Source organism: Trichosurus vulpecula, chromosome 8 (genome assembly GCF_011100635.1).
Source record: "Trichosurus vulpecula isolate mTriVul1 chromosome 8, mTriVul1.pri, whole genome shotgun sequence".
Lineage (NCBI taxonomy): Eukaryota > Metazoa > Chordata > Mammalia > Diprotodontia > Phalangeridae > Trichosurus > Trichosurus vulpecula.
The window spans coordinates 71427130-71449220 of NC_050580.1; the positions used below are offsets into that span (position 1 = coordinate 71427130).

At 41.4% G+C, this 22091-nt stretch overlaps 1 protein-coding gene across 1 annotated transcript in view; it reads left to right on the plus strand.

The window, feature by feature from the left end:
- Window positions 1-444: 444 nt before the first annotated feature.
- ZNF488 (zinc finger protein 488) overlaps window positions 445-22091 on the plus strand; it is a 38172-nt gene continuing 16525 nt past the window's right edge. The window contains exon 1 of the mRNA XM_036737219.1: window positions 445-464. The gene's annotated coding sequence lies outside the window, so the exon portion shown is untranslated. The remainder of the gene's footprint in view (window positions 465-22091) is intronic.

The following is a 22091-nucleotide window of genomic DNA, read 5'->3' on the forward strand; positions in this document are numbered from 1 at the left end:
GAGACATTTGCGAGTCAGACAGTGACCACTTTCCTCCCCAGCAGCAGGAAAGCACGCAAGCATTCGGGGAGTCTGTTGCAGACCATTCCCCCATCAGGACTTCCACTTCCACATTACCCTCTCCAACACCTCCCTCCCGTCTCCTCTTCTGCCCTCGGTCAGGAGTCCTGCCTGGAAGGACATCCAAGTCTGCGCGCGCGATCCCCAGGTCCCTCCTCCATCCATCTCTCACAGGTTCTCTAGAGGGCAGGGGCTCCGGGATGAGCCTCTGAGGGTCTGGGCCACCTGTGCTACTGCAGGGAACTCGGTGACTTGGAGACTAGTTGTAGCAGCGGCGGCAGCGTCTGTAGCCGGTAAGGCTGGACCAGAAAGGGGCTGGCCGCTTGCTTACCCTGGGCACCGAAGGCGACTGATAGAGAAACCGGCAACGAAGGAGGTGGAGAGTGAGCCCTGGGAGCGAGCAGGTGAGCGAAAGCTGAACCTTCAAGATAGAAATGCTGCGGAGAAATGCCAGGAGGGAATGGGAATCTGGACCTCCTTGTTTTGGTTTCAGTTTCTAGATACCTGGGGAGCTGGCGAGGGGGGTTGGCATACGCCAATTCAGCTTCGTGGACTGGCAGTAGATCCATAGGCTCTCAGGCTCTACAAACCTACATGCCTTAGCCAGGCTGAATCCCTTAGGTTGGTTTGCCCATTCCATCACGCTAGAACTGGATTCCCTTCCCTTGCCGTCTTTGGGTTAATCGCACTTGGGGGGTCAACAGAGGTCAAGGACCTGTTTTAGGACTGGGAGAGGGGCTGGAAGGTGGATGCCAGCGCTGCGCAGGTTGCGGGGGGGGGGGGGGGAGGGAACAATATCTTTTAGTGAACCTTCAGGGGTTTCAGGCTCCGTGCTTTTCCAATTTGTATAAGTTGTCCTGGCCTCAGAGACCAGAAGGGAAAAAGAGGAAGGAGGAAAGAGAAGCAAAAGAAAGGAAGGAGGAAACTGTTTCCTGGGGGGGAGGGGGAGGGGCAGGCTTAGAGAAACATAGGAGAGGCGCATTGGGGAGCCAGGTGGGCAGGAGAACTTGTAGGTGAATCAGAAAGGCACTCACTGCTCATTCTCTCCCAGAAATTAGGCACCCAGAGGCCTGGGGGATGTAGCAAACATTTAAAAGGTCCAGGCAGGAAAGTTAGAACTTGTTAACTATCAACACACAAAACTTGGCTGTGTTTTAAAACTAAGCAAATGGAGGGGAGAATGTTTCCAGAAAGCCAAGGGAAGACATAAATATTTTACAAGTTGAGATCTAGGCACCACATTGTAAGAGAGATAGTAACAAACTGGAGCTGATCCAGAGGGCGATGAGGAAGGTTGGATGGTTTGATGTCTGGGAAACTATGCAGTTAGGTGGCATAATGAATAGAATACTGATTGGATAATAAGAATACTGGAATTGGATAACAATAATAATGGAATACTAAATGGAGAGAATACAGATCAGGAAGATCTGTGTTCAAATTCTGCCTCAGACATTTATTAGCTGTGTGACTCTAACCTCAGCTTCCTCATCTATAAAAGGAGGGGCGTTGGGCTTGATTGCCTTTAAAGTTCCTGTCACTTCTAAATCCTCTGCCATACAATGGCTGGATAAAGAAACTGTGACTATTTAGCCTGGAGGAGGAAAAACTTAATGAGGATGGACGTAATAACTGTCTTCGAATATCTAAAAATCTGTCCTGTAGAAGTGAGATTTCACTAATTCTGCCGGCCTCCAGAGGAGAGAACTAGGAACAATGGGTGAAAGTTATATTGAAGCAGATTCTATTTTCTATATGAGGAAAGCTGCCTAGCAATTAGCGCTATTCCTAAGTGAATGCATGGGCTATAGTGTTAGTTCCTGTCCACTAGTAATTTTAACAAGCAGGGGATGGATGATCACCTGTGGAAGATGCTGGGTAGTCACTGGGCTTAGGTTCAGGAGATCCTTTTGTTACCATTTCGAAAGCTTTCTCAACCTCTATGGATCTCATGTATAAAATCAAAGAATTGGGCTGTATGATCTCTAGGTCTCTTTCAGGGCTAATAATCTATCGATCTATGGATTCCTGCATATGTTAGGAAATAAGACTGGGTGTAAGGTCTCATCCAACTTTGAGATTCTGTGATTCTAAATATTTGCTTTGCTCTCTCCCTGGCAGGCTAAGCTGACCTTGGGAGGATTTTCAGAAATGTTACCACTCTGGTGAAGACCCATTTACAATGTATACTTGTGCAGAAAAAAAAATCTCTACAATACAGAGGATGAATTCTATTCATAGACTATCCCTGGGAATAGATAACACAGCCCTCCCCCCCCCCCACCTTGACAGCTGTTTTCATAGTAGTGTATTCACTTTAGTTTCTATATTTTACTCTGTCATCTGTTCTGTGAATAGGTTTTATCCAGTAGCTAATTTGGATTCTTCTGTGGAAAATATTTGAATAGTAGAAGTAGAAAGCTTTGAAACAAAGGTGTGTCCTACATCGGAAGGGTCACTTTTGGCTTTAGGCTGAAGGTGTCAGTTAAGCAGTTTTTCTTTGGTAAATAAACACAAGGACCTCTCAGTATCCTGAAAAGGGAATAACCCTTTGGGAAATATTCCTTATATTTTCTTTAGTCTTGAGCAAAATATCTTATAGTGCTCACAAGAGTCTACTGTCATGGAATAAAAGCTATCGCTACAGAACACAGCGCTTTATTCTGTGAAGACAATAGATGAGTATGCCAGTGACAAGAATATTTTAGTAGGAGTCAATATTGGAAACTGGATTCCAAATTTTATAAAATAGAAACAGTCTGGATCCTAGGGAGCCCTGAATGATACAATGACTATTATTTGAAGGAATGTTTATTTTGTAAAAGTCAAGAACGGTGGTCACCTACACAACTATCATGCTAAACATACTGGTTTAATATGAAAATATTTATTCTGATCTTGAAGATTCTTTCAGATAAACTGAAAGGAAAAATGTGATCCTATTTTTTGGTATAAAATCCAAGTATTTCTTATGCCAAGGTTTTAATTTTCTGTTAAAATTAAAGACATTTAATTTGACAGAGAGGCATTTAAGATATGCTGTTTTTCTAAAAAGAAATACAATCTGTTTTAAAGACATGAACCATTCAATTCCTTCGAGGTTGTTTACTTTCTTATTTTTAGTTTACACAGATCCTTAATGATCATTTGGCTTATCTCATGTTTAAGGTCCAATGGTGGACATATCTACATATAAATAACCTAGGACAAATGATCACAGTTTAAAAAATTTAGATTTGTAATCTGAATGTGCTATGAGAGAAGTATAATGAGTGCGTTAATGGAAAATATTTTCAAAGGGAATGCACATGGAAAAAACGACGGGTTTTTGTTTTTAAATTTCAGTGTTACTTCTTTTGGGTGAAAATAACAGAAGTAATTACGGACGTAAGCTTCAGTGACCTGAATGATATTTCCCCAGATTGCAGAGCATAAACAGATTACATGTTACGACTGTAATATATCATTCATAGGGTGTGTATATTATATTCTAGATCATAGAGTTAAATTCTCCTTTAATGGTTTAACCATTTGCCTAAACCTGTCAGAATTGGGAAGAAAGAGATTTTTGAAGAGAACCAGAAATTTGATTTCATTCTTCTAATCATTTTTTTTCTTCATGACAAAGGAGTGGCTGAAAAACTTTTACTTCAACAAAGGTGATTTCCTCATCATTAACTTATTTTGCAAACATTGATGTTTCTGAATTTCTGACTTCTTCAGATAAGCAGGCTGTATCTATAGATAGTAATCTTCAGGGTTAATATTTTTAAATGGTGCTGCAGATGATAGCTGTGATGGGGACCAACAGTCCTCCCCATGGGCTGTACCCATAAAGTAAAGACAGTCATTTCATTGGCAACTATAGCCGGTTTGTGAGTCTGCCCTTAGTCTACAACGACACAGGGCTCTTTTAAGGAGAATGGGTATCCAGTTAAGTCAAACAAGCAGTGGATTCACACAAACCAGCTGGATGTAGAGACACAGCCTCATACAGATACGGCTGAAGTTTTTGCTTAGGAAGAAATGCCACCTCATTTCTGAATGCTGCCTGGCAGTGTGGCTGGCGCTGGATGCTCTTCACAGGCCTTAGCCGTGGCACATTGCTTCTGATCTCTTTAGCATTTTTTTTCCTGCCCCCTCTGCTTTTCATTGCCCTCTTTCAGCTCACCAAACAGCAGATGTTTGAGGATTTTGTTCTCCTTTCAACCTTCATTCAAGCCCAGTACGAGCATCACCTTCGGGTCTGTATTTCAGGAAGGTGTTCTAGGAATTCCTTCCTGGCCATCCTGGCTTGCTTTTTGCTGTTTGGTAGGGCTTGATGAACTTACTCCGGAAGCCAGAAATGTCATCTGTGTAGGACATAGCTAGGAGTACTTTAGGAAATTATACTAAGGGGCTCTTTTACAGCAAGTAAAGCAGTGTGTTTTGACAAGTCAAGTCAAGTCAAGAAGCACTTATTAAGTGCTAATTATGTGCCAGGCACTATGCTAAGTGCTGGGAATACAGAGATAAGCAGAAAAAAGACATTCCATGCCCTCAGAAAACTTAGATTCTAATGATGGAAGACAACATATAAAAGATTGTCGAGGAAGTCTGGGAGGAGGGTAAGAAGAGAGCTTGGAGAGGAATTAATATATGAAAGGTGGGTGGGGTGGGTGTACAGTTATGCCTTTCACATCATGACTTTTTCCATCTCAATTTCAATATATTGTGGGTTGGCATAAGAAATTAAATGGGAATTTTTGGGGAGTTTTGCAGAAACTGTAGATGACACCCAAAGGCCAGTAGATGACAGAGAAAAAGTTTAGAAATTCAGAAATGCAGAAAATGTATGTACAGTATTGTATAATAGCAATGTATTTTATCTTTTAATACTGTAAACACCCCATAAAAGAAAAAGAAAAAATCAGACTTCTCTGGTACAAAGGGAGGGCCAAAAATTTTTACTCAGATTTTTCAGATTGTGGGGGACCCCCTAGCCTTTGAACTGTGGAAAGGATAACTGTACTCCTTAAAGTAGAGGTTTTGGAAGGAACTAGCCAATCAGAGGGAGGGACTGCCTGAGTGGAAGGTCCATCAATGTGTCAAGTCTAAGGCTGGAGGGAACTTGGAGAATGCAGAGGCTTCTGGGGCATTGTAAAGAAAGTCCAGGAGGAAAGTCAGGGGTACAGCTTAGTGAGGACCAGCACATCCTATCATTTCTTCTCACCTGTGCAGGAATGCTTTACAGGCTCTTCCACTCTATCCATCTCTAAATCTAATAATCAAAAAAGGGGTTGTGATAAGATAAAATGTCAAATGTTTAGTCAACCATCCAGATTTTATTTTTAACGCGAAGCCCAAATTTGGATTTTTCCATTTCTAAATCCTTTCTCTTTACTGAGAAGATGATGTGGTGTATTGGACGGAGAATTGGCTTTGGAGCCAGGAAGACTTAGGTATGAGTGTTGCATCTGACTCATTTTGGCTATGTGGCTCTGGGCCAAGGTGTCTCACCTCTCACTGCTCTCTAGGCCAGGGCTGTCCAAAATACGGCCCCTATGTGGCTTGCCTGTGGGTTTTAATTTTCATGAACGAAAAAAATAAAATAATAATTTGCATGGAATGTGTATTAGATTTCTTAATTCCATCACTACTAAATAATCTCTTTGATGTTAATTTTCTTCGGTGTTTTTAAGCAGCATTACAGATGGAGAATATCGCACAGAATTTTTAATCCATCTGTGGAATGCGTTCCCTCTGTACGAAGCAGTATGCATCTACCTTTATACTGTCGTGTTGTTGCTTTGTTGTTTTGTGTTTGCTTTCGCGCTTCGCGCCTTTGCCTTTCGTATTGATGATGCGCATTCCCCCACTTTCTATAAGTGTACTGTATTTTTTATTCTGGGTGCGGTCCTCGGATAATTATTTTATTTTAATGCGGGCCCCAAGATAACCTAAGGTTGGACAGCCCTGCTCTAGGCAATACTTTTGAGATTATAAATTGCTGAGAAGGTGCCAGCCTACACCAGTAGAGGGAGTTTGCTCATCTGAGAGCTCCCTATGCCAATGAAATAGCTGGTCTAGTCTCTGTCCCATTACCAGTTTCCATGAAGGATCTATTACAACTGATCTGGGACACTGGACAGTGTAAACATCAATGATTTGGAACTTCTCACTTATTTTCCTTCAGATAAATAGGCTGTGTCTATAGACAGTATATCTTTATGGTTCATATTTTAAAATAGTGCTACAGATGATAGCTGTGATCGGGACCAACTTGGTATCTGAGTGGCCTCAGTGCCTTTGCCTTAAAAAAACCCAGGGCACAGAAATTGCGGCTAACACAATAAATAAAGGGGCAAATATCTGCTTCACAAAACAATTCTCTGGCATACTGCCAGATGCCCTTAGACACTGAGCTCCCCGGTACACTTAAGTATTTTCAGCTCTTGAACATAGTCAAAGAGGGTGGGAGACAGAGGCTGAAGATAGTGAAAGGTCAGTCAGTAATGAAGATGAAGCATATTTGAATTTCCAATCTAAGTTGATGGGGAAATGCAACCTAATGGACCCAGATTTATTTTATGTTCCATAATACTTATTCTTGTGAAAGAACTCAGTGGCTGCATGCAAGTTTGGAATGGTGATGAGTGCTGGTCCTATGCAGACAAATTGAAGCAATTGCTTGGTTAATTTGGGCCCAAAAACCTGCTTTGGGTTTTGAATTCATGTGGGATCATTATAATTATTTGCATCGGGGTGTTGATCAGTATTTTTCAGTTCCAATGAGTCATGGCTAGATGGTCACAGTGAATCTGACCAGTCATATATAGTAGATTCTCTCCTCAGGGCACCTCACATCCTATAGGACACAGTTTTTGTGGTTCAATCATTTCAGTCATGTCTGACTCTATGTGATCCCATTTGGGGGTTTCTTGGCAGAGATACTGGAGTAGTTTGCCATTTCCTTCTCCAGCTCATTTTACAGATGAGGAAACTGAGGTAAACAAGGTTAAGTGACTTGCTCAGTGTCATACAGTAAATATCAGAAGCTGGATTTAAACTCAGGTTCCCTTGACTCTAGGGCCGGCACTGTATTCACTGGATCACTTAGATGCCCTACAGGGCATATTAGGGGCTTGATAAATATATGTTGAATTGAATAAAATCACTATTGCAGAATGGGTTAGTCTGGTTAATCAACTGTTTGTCCACTGGCTCCCTATTTCCTTTTGAGCAAAAATCAAGCTCCTTGGCCTGGAATTCAAGGCTATCAGCACCATATGCCACCTTGCCTTTTTAACCTTACTTTTTATTATTCTGCCTTTGCTCAGTATTTGTACATGTCTTACGTTTTTCTACCTTTTACCTTTGATTATGCTGTGCCCCTTTGCCTGGACTGTCCTTTCCCCCCACTGTTTTCTGCTCTTAGAATTCCACCCCATCTCTTCAAGCTCAACTCAAATGCTGTTTTCTCTAGGAAGCCTCCTTTATTATCCCCTGAATTGCTAATATCCCAATGGCATCTCTCCCTATATTTTTATTACACTTCTCATGCTTTTTATTAGGCATTTAAAAAAAGTCATATTTCCTTTCCTATGGACAATCTATGTAACCTCTCAGAGCACAGACAATGTTTAAGACTAAATTAGAGAGGGGTTGTGATCTGAATTGGTGGAGGGAATTGTCACAATGGGAGTTCTCACCACCAAAATCACAGATCTTTGGCGTATTGATAACCTATGTCTTCTTTTAGCCAGCTGATGCATTTCTGCTGGTCATGTCTATAGTAGTGTAGTCAAATCAGATGAGACCTAAATACAGGAAATACTGTCAAGAATTTATTTGACGTATTTGTGTATTTTGTATTACAGCTATTTGTGTTCAGGTAGAATCCTCTTGCAGCTGCTGGGTAGCTCATCAGATAGAGTGCCAGGGCAGGAGTCAGGAAGGCTTGAGTTCAAATCTGTGCTCAGACACTTACTAGCTGTGTGACCCTGGGCAAATCATTTAACTCTGTTTGCCTCAGTTTCCTTATCTGTAAAATGAGCTGGAGATGGAAATGGCAAACCAGTCCAGTATTTCTGCCAAGACAACCCCAAATGAGGTCACAGAGAGTCAGACACAACTGAACAAGAATCCTCTTACTCAGGGGTAAGCTCCGTGGAGTCAATGATCATATCTTATCTACACTTTGGATCTCCTCCCGGGCACATAGCACAGTGCTTTTTACGTGGGAGGTATTTAATAACTGTTTATTGAATTGAAAGTGAGCATACACCTATTTTCAAAAGATTCAAATTCAGTAAAGGACACTTAATAGCCAAACCATCTTGAAAACCATTTATTTTTTTCTCTCTTGTTTCAGATAACACTTAGGGGTTCTTTAGCTCCTTAGGGTCATCATTAGGAGTATCAATTATTATTATACTGTAAAGGCGTGAAAGTGCCCATTATTAGAGCATTCCGGCTAATTCAAAGTGGAGGGCTAAGTGTTTCTCATTCTTCAGGTCTCATCTGATTTAGCTATACTACTTTAGACATGGCCTAAGTCCTGCCTACCTCAGATGTAAATGGACATTGAGAGAGATGTCCCCACTTACTCTTCTAGGTCTCTGGAGGACCAGCAGGAATGAATGCTTCAGCTGACCGAGAGAAGTCAGAGTCAGGGGATGCTTAACTCTAATGAGGTAGAAAACGTTCCATCAGTCATCCAGATGTTTTGTTCCATGATACCAAGGTCTAGATTTGTTATTTACAAACACTATCTCATCACCAGCTACTGGGCAGTATTCATTAGAGTTAGAGAAGGCATGGACCTTGGTGCTTGAGTGCTCTGTCAGCCAGGCTATTACTACATTGACAAAGAGAACCGGGAAGTGGAGGCAATTATATCAAGATAATTTGTTGTCACCCTGATTCTGATTCCTCTTGTTATGTGTGATACACACACACGTATATATGTGTACATGCATATACATGCACATATGTACATATGTATGCATACATGCATGTTTATGTATGTGCAGTGCATATGTGTATACGTGTGAAAGTAAATGTGGCCTAACTGACAGAACACTGATTTTGGAGCCTTGGGCAAGCTTGTACTTGAGTCCTGGGTCATCTGTGTGACTTCTTCTGCATATATATATATATATATATATATATATATATATTTATATATACAATTGTAGGTGGCACAGTGGATAGAGTGCCAGGCCTGGAGTCAAGAAGACTCACCTTCCCGAGTTCAAATCTGGCCTCAGACACCCTGGGCAAGTCTCCTGACCCTATTTGCCTCAGTTTCCTCATCTGTAAAATGAGTCAGAGAAGGAAATGGTAAACTCCTGCAGTACCTCCCGAGAAAACCCCAAATGGGGTCACAAAGAGTCAGACCTGACTGAAAACGACTGAACAACAAATGTATAATAATATATTATATACGTGTGCATATATATATAGCCATATCTCATTCATAGACCTGAATTTTCCAAACTGTCAATTCGATCAAACTTTCAGATTCATTGTAGCCATATTAATAAGTCAGATTCTTTCATAGATAGAAGGAATAAGGGGGGTCACTCAAGAACGTATATCCTTCTGACCCCAAACTCACTTTATACTTATTCAATTTGCCCTTCTCAAATATTTCCTGTGAGGCACCATGATGCAGGGAATAGAGAACTAGTGTTGGACTTAGAAAGGCTTACCTCTGACACGCACTGGCCTGAGGACGTCATTTAACTTCCCAGGTAACACATCGTTTTAAACTTAAGAGCAAAGAAAGATTCCATCTCCTTTTGGTGGAAGGAGCTTCCTCTAGGGGAGGTCTTTCTACCAAGACTGGACCACAACTGTGATTTCACTGGGATAGAGAACTGCTGAAGAAGACATTTGCATGACTACAGCAGAACAATAGCCTCTTCTCTGCCCCTTAGGCTTAGAGCTGTTTGGGGACATGCAGAGACTGGGACTGGCCCAGGGTTATAGAACCAAGATGTATGAGAAGCATGGGACTTGGACCTGGATCTTCCTAATTCCTAGACCATCTTCCTGTGCCTCTTTTCCCCATCCTTCCCCCTCACCTCCTCTCTTTCCTCCCCCTTTCTGTCTGTTTCTCTTTCTGCTTCTATTTCCCTCTGTCTCTCTCGGTCTCTCTGTGTCTCTCTGTCTCTTTCTGTCTCTCTGTCTCTGTCTCTCTCTCTCTCTCTCTCCCCTTCCGTCTTTGTCTCTGCGTGTCTCTGTAATTCTGTGTGTGTGCCTCTCGGTCCCTCTTTGTCTGTCTGTCTGTCTCCTATCTCCTAGGGAGGGAACCCAAAAGGCACCTTAATTAGTTTAAGAGTGCATCAAGTAGAAATTTGGGGTCCAGAAAGAGACAATATCAAAATACGGAAACAAAATGCTTATCCCTATTTACCATACCCTAGGGACAATCTTGCCTGCCTCCTGTTTCACAACTTTACAAAAAAAGGCTCCTCCCCAACAGAAGTTCTTTCCTTAGATGTGGCTGTACCTGTCTTAGAGCTTGGCCTTCAAAGCTGTTGGCAAAGTTGTCTCATTACCATTTGGAAATGGAACAAGGAAACTCTCCAAAGCGGGTCCATAATACAGGGGTGACCAAGGAAACACACCAGATGCTAAACCTTCTCTATCCTTCCTTAGTACAGATCTATCTGGTCTCCAAAATTTGCAGAGTAAGATTTACAGCTGCTGTACTGGGATGTGTGTGTGTGTGTGTGTGTGTGTGTGTGTGTGTAGGGAAAGGGGCAGTGAGCTGATACTGATCCATCTCAAAGCGCATCATTTTGTCTACTGTTCTGATGGAGACAGAATTGGCTTCAGCTGCAGATGTAACGACTCACATTTATTTCAAGCTTCATGGTTTACAAGGCACTTTGCTTGCATTATCTTGCTTAATCCTCACAATAACCCTACAGAATAGGTGGTACACATCTATTTATGCTCATTTTACAGCTGAAGAAACTGAGGCTCAGAAACGTGAGTTGCCCAAGGTCACACTAAGTAAGTGACCCAGATCCAGGCCTCAAACATAGGCCTGCCCTTTGGCTCCAAAGTTAATGCTCTTCCCAGCTGTACCACATTGACTCTAATGTGGTTTAGTTCAGTTCAATCTAGTCCAATTCGACCCAATCCAATCCAGTCCAGCCCAATAAGCATTTACTAAGTACCTACTATATACAGGGCATCCATGCTGGGGGTACAAAAACAGAAATGAAATAGTGCCTGTCTTCAAGGATGTTATATTCTCTTGAGGAGATACAACATATTCAGAGATAAATAGATAAGGAGGCAGCTAGGTGGCTCACTGGGCCTGGAGTCAGGAAGACCTGAATTCAGATGGGACCTCAGACACTTCCTAACGGTGTGACCCCGAACAAGTCACTTAATCTCTGTTTGCCTTAATCCAATGGAGAAGGAAATGGCAAACCACTCCAGTATCTTTGCCAAGAAAACCCCATGGACAGTATTGGCATGCTATGGTCCTCAATGTCACAAAGAGTTGGACATGACTGGATGAATGAACAACGACAAACACAAAGTAAATAATAAACAATGAGACAGCTAGGTTGCTCAGAGTGCCGGGCGTGGTGTTAGAAAGACCTGAGTTTGAATCACATCCTCAGACTAGCTGTGTGACCACGGCAAATATTTAAACTCTCTAAGCTTCAGTTTCCTTTTCTGTAAAATGGGAATAAGTTATATCATTTACCCCTCAGAGACGATGTAAGCATCAAAGGAGATGGCACTATATAAATGCTGACAGGCAATTTTGTTGGGGAGAAGGAGCATTAACAATTGGGGGGAATGTGGTCGATCAGGAATGCCCTTGTGGAGGAGATGGCTCATGGATTGAGTCCTGAAGGGATCTTGTTGCTGTTGAGTCATTTTCGAGTTGTATCTGACTCTTCATGACCCCATTTGGGGTTTTCTTGGCAAAGATACTGAAGTGGTTTGCCATTTCCTTCTCCAAAGAAGCTAAGGATCCCCAAAGGCAAAGGTGAGTTGGAACAATATTCCAGATACGGGAGATAGACTGCAAAGTCCTGGGGGCTGGAGATGGACTGATATGTACAGAAAACACCAAGTACTCTCTAGGGGTGACATTTGGCAACTTGACTGTCATCATTTCAATGGCCTCTCATTTGCAGAATCCTTTTGGAAAAGATAGGACATAATTGAGTTATTCCCGTCTACCTGGAGACTCACTGTTTGAATATTTCTCTCTAAAAGTTACAAAGGAAATGGAACCAGAAGCAACTCATAGGTGGAATCTAAAGCTTTTTACTTGAATTGGTTTCAGTGCCAACTTTCAGAAGGGCTTCAGTGGCATCACAGGAATGGAAAGGACATGGATTATTTGGAGAACAAAAAGAGAGGGAAAAGTAAAAAAAAATAATATATTGTGCATTTCGAGGAGTGCAATGTGCTGGGCACACATGGACCATCTCCAAATCTATGATCCTGAGATGTTTACAGCTCTTACCATTTTCCCTCGCTTTGCAGTTAGGAAGAAACATTGGGGCATTATCTTGATTTTACAGATGGAGATATGGAGTAGAAAAATAGGGAATTAGGTTGCTCAAATATAATTTTAATTTATTTACGAGAACATGACCAGATCTCAGGGAACGAAGGATGGAGAGTCCTTCCTTAGCTCCGTCTCTTAGGATCCCTAGCTTGCTTCAAGGGTCAGCTTATGTGCCAGTTCTTAGAAAAGAAAATGTGTTCTCATCCTAATTAATCAGTGTTCTTTCCCTTTTCCTGCATTTATGATGTATATGTGTAGCAGCTGTGTGGGTGTGGAGTAGGTGCTGGGGAGGAGAGGGCTAATTATTCCCTTTCCATTCCACCCCCCACCTTCCTTGAGGGGCTGATGCCATTCATGGTGCCATTGTCTTCCAGCCCCTCCCTTTGAGTTTGACTTTCTCTCTACTCAATCCCCTTGGCCCTGCCTCAAGGGGGAATGGTTTCCCTTTCAAATCTGCCTCTGGAAGAAAGTGGGAAAGTGGAGGTACCTGAGGTGGCCCCCACAGCAATACTAGCTTCCTGCTATTTACAATTTCTTCCAAACCACCACAGCTTTTCTCTTTTTCCTAGGAATGAATCTGGATCCATGATTTTTTTTTCTGCTCTGGGAATTTCTAAAAATATGAATCAATAATTCTCTCTTTTGCTTATCTCCAAGTCCCTATGCCAGGAAGGATCCCAGAAGTTAAAAACATCTGTCTCTGTCTTTATTTTATGTACTTACCCTCTCCTGCCCCTATTTGTGAAAAGACACATATGTACATCCCTTGTGTCGCCAACACCCCCTCCCAACATTGATCAACACCATTGTGGTTAACCAGTTTATCATAGAGAAAACAATTTCTTTAAAAAACAATAGAGAACAGAAAACAAATGATCTCTTGAGAAATCAGTATTGAGAATACAGGCTCCTCTTTTTACTTGAAGGAGCAAGAGAGTGAGAGTGAAGCAAATGATGGAAAATTGAAGAATGACCAATTCTGTTCTCAGTATCTTGAATGGCTCCCGCCACTCTACATCTGTTCCATGTGGCTCTTGCATAGCCTAGCCACAGTTCTCTTTATGTTATATTGCTTTTTTTCCTCCTCATCTAGTATCCTTTGCAGAATTGTAGTCCTAGACCTCTGCTTAGGCCTATCCCCACCGTCTGGGTTCCTGCTCCATTCTCCCATGTGTCACCATCTCACACGACTTCCCTTTAGGAAGGGAGGGTCCCATCAGAGGGTCCCAATGGCTCTCCAGGGCCTTGAGATGAGGGACACCCAAAGTTTCTCTTACCTGGTGCACATGTTACCAGTGCCTTGTTTCATATGCTTATATGTTTTTACAGGTTGTATCCATCTAATAGAATGTAAACTACTTGAGGAAAAGGACTATTTTGGATCCTGATCTTCTGTGCCCAGAGTTCAGCATCTAATGGGAACATAAACGCTTTTTATATTTGATTGGACACTAGCTCTCAATAAAGCTCGTTTAGCCTGACCCTTCAGTGGGCAGCTGAGTTTCTTGTCCCAGAAGAACACCAAGAAGTGGTCTTTCCTTTGTTCTGGAGAACAAAGAAGTATTTTGTGCCCTTCTGTGCTTTAAAGTGCAAGTGCAGGGATTAAATACCCTAATTCTGTCAGCTACCAAAACCCTTTTTTCTCCTTAAAGGGGTTTAAGGAGAATACAAAGAACAGTTGTTTGAATGCATCCCACTGAAATGAAGATGGCCAAAGGTCCGATAATTACTTTTAGGAGTTTGAGGGGTAACTCAACTCAAAGGAATGACTTCTTCTGCGATAACAGAGTTTAAGTCCTTTGAGGGCAGGAGCTTTTTCTTGTGTATCTTTGTATCCCTAGTGACTAACACGTAGTAGGTGTTTAATCAATGCTTGTTTATTTATTGAGTCTTTGATCCCTGGCTTAGAACACTGATGCTTTGCCAATAGGTTAGATCAAACTGTTAACCACACGCTGATGCTTTTATGGTGGCCTCCTAGGGAATTAGGAGTTTGGGGTCTTGGCACTAAGTTCACAAGTTGAAGATGCTCTTTTCATCAGAACAGTTCCCAGATGTGAAATAAAGAATAACGACTATGATATTTCTTTATAAAGCACTTTCCACACAACTCCATGAGGTATGTAGTTGTTGCTATTCAGTCTGTTTCTGATTCTTCAGTACCCCCACTTGGTGTTTTCTTGGCAGAGATACTGGAGTGGTTTGCCATTTCCTTCTCCAGCTCATTTTATAGATGAGGAAACTGAGGCAAACAGGGTTAAGTGACTTGCCCAGGGTTACACACCTAGTAAGTGTTTGAGGACAGATTTGAACTCAGGAAGTTGAGTCTTCCTGACTCTAGGCCTGGCACTCTACCCACCTATCTACCCTGAGGCATGTAGTACAAACATAATTTCATTATTTTGCTCACCTTATAGATGAAGAAGCTCAGACAAAGAGGTAGGTTAAGTAACTTGTCTGATTTTGCACAGCTACTTAGCGGCAGAGTTGGGACTTATCGGCCTTCTGACTCCAAGGCTAATGTTCTTTGTGCTGCCCCAGGATGCCAGGGTAACTGTAGTGTGATGAATGAAATCATAAAACCATTACACATAAGACCTGAAAGGAATCTTCAAAATCGTTGAGTCTAAATCCTTATTTCAAACATTTAGAGGGAAGTTGACTTGCCCAAACGTCACATCATTTTTATAGAGGTGGAAGGGTCTTTGCTGATTGTGGAGGATAAGGAAGCTTTTCAGCTAACCTAAATGGATGAGCTTAGGGCATAAAATAAATTAAGTATCATTTAAAATAAAACAGCCTGTGAACAATTTAGAATTTTAATCGAAATCATAAACATGATCTTCAATACCAATACTGATCTTTTAATAAGTCACGGACACTCCCTAGCTCTCAAAAGCTTTACCACCCTGATCCTCTAACATACAGGAATATTGTATCCTGGGCATTGTTTGGTTATCCAGTATATCTGGATATTTCTGGAACCTGCTTTAAGACTGAATCAACATACCAGCCAAAAAACTAGATTTCCTTTCTACAGATCTGAAGGTAAATTTATAGTTTAAGATCTGGATTCCTAGCCTGTTAGAGCTGGAAGGGACCTTAGAGGTAATTTAATATAATCTCTTCATCTTACTGAAGTGACAGATGTTCTTTTGTCCCCTCTCTATACAATAACTTGGCCACACAATCTCGATGCACTTTGGGTTTGAACAAGTTGCAAATAAAACAAATTCCATTTCTATTTGTGGTCAGCTTTCTGAGGTTCAGCTGGAAACCTTCAAGTGGGGATGGAGTTACATCCTCTGGAAAGAAAATAGCATTGGTTTAAAGTTTCCATTGAAACACACCCTTTTCAAAAAAGAGAGAGAAGGGAAATTCAGCCCTCTCGTTGTACTTCTCTGGAAGCAGAGGCTTGGCTTTAGAAGAAGATGGGCCTTTTGTTGCTAAAATAGTTTGCTCTGTGTCTTGCACAGAGTAGGTGTTGAAAGAAAACTGGTTGGATGGATGCCACCAGCAACAAAAATGGAGCTACCTAAAGAAGTCATAACAAAAGTCAGTCTTGCCAAGATACCTTTGGGCACTGTGTAAACTGCAAATCACTGCTTGTGAGTCTCTGCCTCTGACACATCTTGAGGGGCTTTGTATCTCCAGCACCTAGCTCACAGTAAATGCTTAATAAATTATTGTTCCTTGGTGTTCCAGCCCTGAGTAACCCTGAATACTCCATGGCAAGGAGTTTATTGAGTATCTTCTATGGCCATTCACCAAAAACATAATGTGAGATGGACAATGGGGTACCGTAGCGGGAATGACTCTGGCATACTCCAAACTCATGTTCTTTGGATTTCCCTATAGTCATTCTACTTGGGAATCAGAAGACATGGCATCCACACTCTCATCTGTCACTGACTCACCATGTTACTTTGAATAAGTCAATCCAAATCTCTTTTCCTTATTTTATACATTGAGAGACTGGAAATGATAACACCTGCACGTTCTTCACAGGAGATAACAACTATATGGTAGAATTTGGCATGGATCTCTTGGCAAGGGTGTATCATAGAGCGGGTCAATGTGCCGTCAGTGAGTCATGGCTCTCCCTGCTATATAACTTTTGCCTCAATGTAGCTTTCACCTTCCTTTGTTCCATTTCTATAGGCTCTTTATTAGAGCGTAGACCTGACTTTCCATCCCAGATCAGGGAGATAACCTCATAAAATTGGAGTGCTAAAAGGGACACAAGAGATGATTTTACAGATAAATAGAGGCATAAGGAGGTCAAGGAAGTGTCTTGTCCAAGGTCACACAAATAATAAATAGCTGAGGCAGGAATCGAACTCAGCTCTCCTGACTCCAGATCCAGAGCTGTTTCCTTAGTAACACGCTGCCACTTATTGAGTACCACTACCTCTACATCTCTTATATCAACTATGTACCTGCCTCCTAGTCTAACCCACTATTTACAGCAGCCATATTCAGTTTTTCTACTTCACTCCCTTTATATGAGCTTTCTCTTTCATTGACCTCATGCACTATAGATCTGATTTATCTTTCCTTCCTATTGTTAAACATGACAGAAATGTCTCCCTGGCCTCACCAGCCTAAATAGCTTGTATTTCCGTAGTGCTTCATCCTTTTCAAATCACCTTTCATGTACATCAACTCGTTTGAGCTTTATAAAAACCATATGAGTTAGATGGGAAGGAAGGTATTATTTCCACTATTTTACAAATGAGGAAACTGAGTCCTAGAATGACTAAATGACTCACTCAAGGTCACACAGCTCATTGGCATCAGAACCAAGGGGAGGACTCAGGTCTTTTGGTGGAATATTAGTCTACTGTACTGGATCTCACTCGATTGTTTCCAGGGCAAAGCTTACCTTTAATACTGTTTTTCTGATCACTTTTATCTAAACACATTTCAATATCTCATTAGATAATTGGGCAAAATCAGGAAAATTGTATTAAAAATTCTGCCCTGGGCCACCTTACCTTCTCTGTCTCAATTCATTCTGCCTGATAATGTCCCCTCCTATGGGATCAATTATAACCTCCACATAGATGACTCCCAAACCTGTATGTCCAGACTGAATCTCCCTCCTGAGATTCAATCCCTGATCGCTTCCTGCCTGCTAAAAATCTTCACCTGGGTGTCCCATAGTCAACATGTCCAAAAAGGAAACCATTAGCTTTTCCTCTGTGCCTCCAAGTCTCTCTCCTGCCTCGCCCCCCAACTTCCTTATTTTTGGCTGAGGACATGACCATCCTTCTAGTCATCCGAGTTTGCGACCTTGGAGTCATCCTTTATTTTTTCTTCTTTCTACCTCCACTTTCAATTATTTACCCAAGTATTAACTCAGCAACTGCTCTCATATTTGTCTCTTTTTCTTCACTCATATTGCCATCACCTTAGTTCAGATCTTTATCATCTCTTAGCTAGGTTATTACAAAATAGAACTAATTGAGCTACTGGCTTCCAGTTACTCCCCTCTCCAATCTATTTTCCACATGTCAATATAATCTTCTCAAAGCAGGGGTCTAACAATGGCCCTACCCTTCTCCAGAATCTTCATTAGCTCCCTATTTCCTCTTGGATGAAAATACAAACTACTTAGCTTAGCATTTGTAGTCTTTCCAGCTTATTTCACGTCGCTCCCTTTCATATTCTTTGTTCCAGATAAATTGACCTACATGCTGTTTTCCAAATTGTGCCCTCCACCTCCTGTTTCTGTCTTTTCATTGTCTGTCCCCCATGATCATAATCTACTGCATTCTCACCTCCACCTCTTAGGATTCCAATCTTTCTTAAAGATTTGCCTATCCTGGTCCCCTTTGTTGTAAGTTCTCTTTCCCTGCTGAAATTAACCTCCATGTACTTAGCTATTTAAGTGTTATAATGCCATCCCCAACTTGGAGTAGAAAGTAAGCTCCCCAATGACAGCGAATGTTTTTATTTTCTGTCTTTGTATCTACCAGGCTTAGCACAGTGTCCTTCACCCTGTGGGTGCTTAAGAAATGCTTTTAAAATTGAATTATTTCTCCATTTTGCAGATAAAAAACTAAGTCTCTGACTGGTTATCGGTCCATAATCACACAGTTAAATGTTCAAGTGTTCTATCCACTGCATCATGTTAGTTCTCTTTAAAAGGAGGATATCACTGTGGCATTTGACTGTCCACGAACGTTCACCTCAGTGTAGAAAACAGTTGTATTTAAAATGTGCCATGCACACATCGTTGTGATAAATACCTATTAACTTTACTGTGTGCTATGCTTGGGATTAAACATAACCAGATGTAATATTTTTTGTTATATGCATGGAAGGAGAAGGGAGAGGAATATAAGGGGAAATTTGGGTGATATAAAACAAAAAAAAACCCAATAAAATTTATTTTAAAAATAGCCAGATTGTGTACTGAGAATATAAATAGGACTGTTACTATTTACATTATGAATAATTTAATTCATTTATTTATCTGGTATTTATTAAGTTCTTATTATGCACAAAATATTCTTGTGGTCACTTGGGGAGATACAAGGGTCATAACCTCTGCCCTAATGGACCCAGCATACAACTGGGGGGAGGAATTATATATGTGGAACTATTTGATACAAAAATAGCTATATAGTAGATTAGAATAGAATGCATCATAACATAATAAGAGCATGAGAGAGGTCAATAGCTCTTTCATATTGGTGACATTTCATTGCTCTTTTCAGTCACATTTATAAAAATAACTTTCCACACCACCAAGAGCATCCCTTCCGACCACATGGGACACCGAACTTTGTAGCTCGGTGTGCCTTTAAATCTTCTCTTAATTGTGTGATGGACCTCCACCCTTTGCCAAAGCTTCTGTGGACCAATGATAGCAAACAGCTGTACCATCATTTCCCAGATGTCTTTGCTACAGTTCATACCACTCAGGATATCCCAGAAGAAGCCACATTTGGGCCATGCATGCTCCAGAACACATTTCTGGACACCATAGCATTCATTGCTCTTAAATACTTGGACAGAAGGACTATCCACTATGTATTTAAGGTAGGTTCTCCTTCTCTGATCTTCATCACAGTATTTCTTTAAAATTTCATTCTTTTCTTCAATCCTGATTCTGGTCAGGTTCTGCTACTAGTGGTGTGACCTTGGGCAAATCAATTCCCCTCTTCATGAACATGGTTTCTTTCCTTATGTATAAAAACAGGGGACAAAAAATGATCACACAGTTCTCTTCTAGTGCTAGAAGATCCAGAATTTTAACATCCTCCAGAGGAAGATATTTTTAAGAAACAAATTAATCAGGGGAAAAATTAATTAAAGTTTAACTATAAAAAGACACTTTTCCACGGAATGCTTATAAGCTTAGGCAGCTAAAAACATGGCCTAATGACCTACATGAGTGGTCTGTTTGCTCATGGACATTTCTCTTTTTTTCTTTTCTCTTTTTTTGGGCAGAAGTGGAGAATGACCATATCTCTCTTTGGTAAGGGTAAATAATCTACATGGATGGAATTATTGAGGAGTTTCGTAGTTGTGGTCTGTTAGCAATTACTCAGAACACTATAATGTTATTATATTAATGTCTCATTTATCTAGAAGTGACTTATATAGCACCCTTGGCCATTCTGGACACATTGGGAACCAAGAAGAAAGAAAAAAAGTGACTGTGTGGTTGAAGCAAATACCACCAGGTCCATGCAGTAAAGTCCATGAATCTTTGCTCATTGATAGATTGTGTGGCATAGTAGAAAGGGCCTTGGATCTGGAATCAGAACTCTAGGGTTCAAGTCCCAGCTCTGTCATATATATGACCTTGGACAGGTAATTTTATCCTTTTATTTATAGTGGATAGAGCAACAGACCTGGAGTCAGGAAGACTCATCTTCCTGAGTTCAGATCTGACCTCAGACACTCAGTAGCGTAGCGACCCTGGGCAAACCACTTAACCCTGTTTGTCTCTGTTTCATCATCTGGAAAATGAGCAAACCACTCCAGTATCTCTTCCAAGAAAACTCCAGATGGGGTCATGAAGAGCTGGACATTACTGGAATGGCTGCACAGTAACAAATCCTCCTCTGTAAAATGAGAGAGTTGGACTAGACTGTTCTCAGCGGTGCCTTTCAGCTCGAGATCTGTGGTTCTGCAGCCCTATGTCCTAAGTCCTTCCTAAGTCGTTCTATCTTTCTATGAATGATGAAGGCTGAGCAGGCTGAGGATGATTTAGGACAAAGGCTGGTAAATGTATTCTCAGCTGCCACTGAGGGTATCATGTTGTTAGAGAACAGTGCGGTAATAGACATGTATTGAATAATGATGACCATGACTCCTCAAGAAAAGGCTCCATGATCGTAGACTCTTAGGCAGGAAGAGTCCTCAGAGACTACCCATTCCAAATAGCGACTGTGACGAATGAATGTCTAGCCTTTGCTTGACAACCTCCAATGATAAGGAAGTCAACACTTCTTGGATTAGCCAGTTTTCCCTGGTTTTTAGGGGTAGGAAGTTGAACTGATGGTCCAACTGAGGTTGACCTGGAACCTGCTCTTGGGCACCTTCCATATGTCGTTTCTAGTTCTGCCCTCTGGGGCTCCTTAGAATGAGTCTCATCCCTCTTTTGTGAGATAGTCCTTCACTTTGATATCGTCTTCTGGGCATCTTTTCTTCACCAGCTGAACAGGACCTGTCCCTTCATCCAATCTTCATAAGGAACAGACTATCATCCCTTCATCATCTTGGTTGGCTTTCCTCATCTGTAACAGGCAATAACAGCAGTGCTTACCTCCCAGGGTTATTGTGAAGACCAAATGAGACGACAGATGTACAGCACTTTGAAGCCTTAACGTGCTACGTGAATGCAAATACTTGTTGTTACTTTTATTCTTGTTGTTATCGTTATTAGTCTCCTCTGAATGGAGTGGCTAGGTGGCACAGTGAAGAGAATCCTGGGCTTAGAGTCATGAAGAACTATGTTCAGATCCAAGCTCAGATACTTACTGGTTATGTGACCTTGGGCAAGTCACTAAATCTCCACTGGCTTCAGTTCCTTCATCTGTGAAATGGGAATAATAATAGCACCTGCTTCCTAGGGTTGTTGTGAGGATAAAACGAGATAACCCTTGTAAAGTGCCTAGCCTAGTGCCTGGCACATAGTAGGAGCTATATAAATGCTAGCGATGATGATGATGATGATGATGATGATGATGATGATGATGATGATGATGTGCTTTTCTTCGGCAATGACCTTTCTAAAATGTGGTATCCAGAATTGTAAACATTACTTCAGGTGTGGTTTGATCAGGGCAAAGTAGTCATGGATGGCCACTTCTTTAGTCTGGACATGTTACCTCTTTGCTGCCCCCAATTTCCCTCCCCCTTCTGTCTCTATTTCTCTCCCCTTCTCTCTCTGTCTCTGTCTCTATTTCTGTCTCTGTCTTTGTCTCTATCTCTATCTCTGTCTCTGTCTCTGTCTCTCTCTCTGAATCTCTCTCTT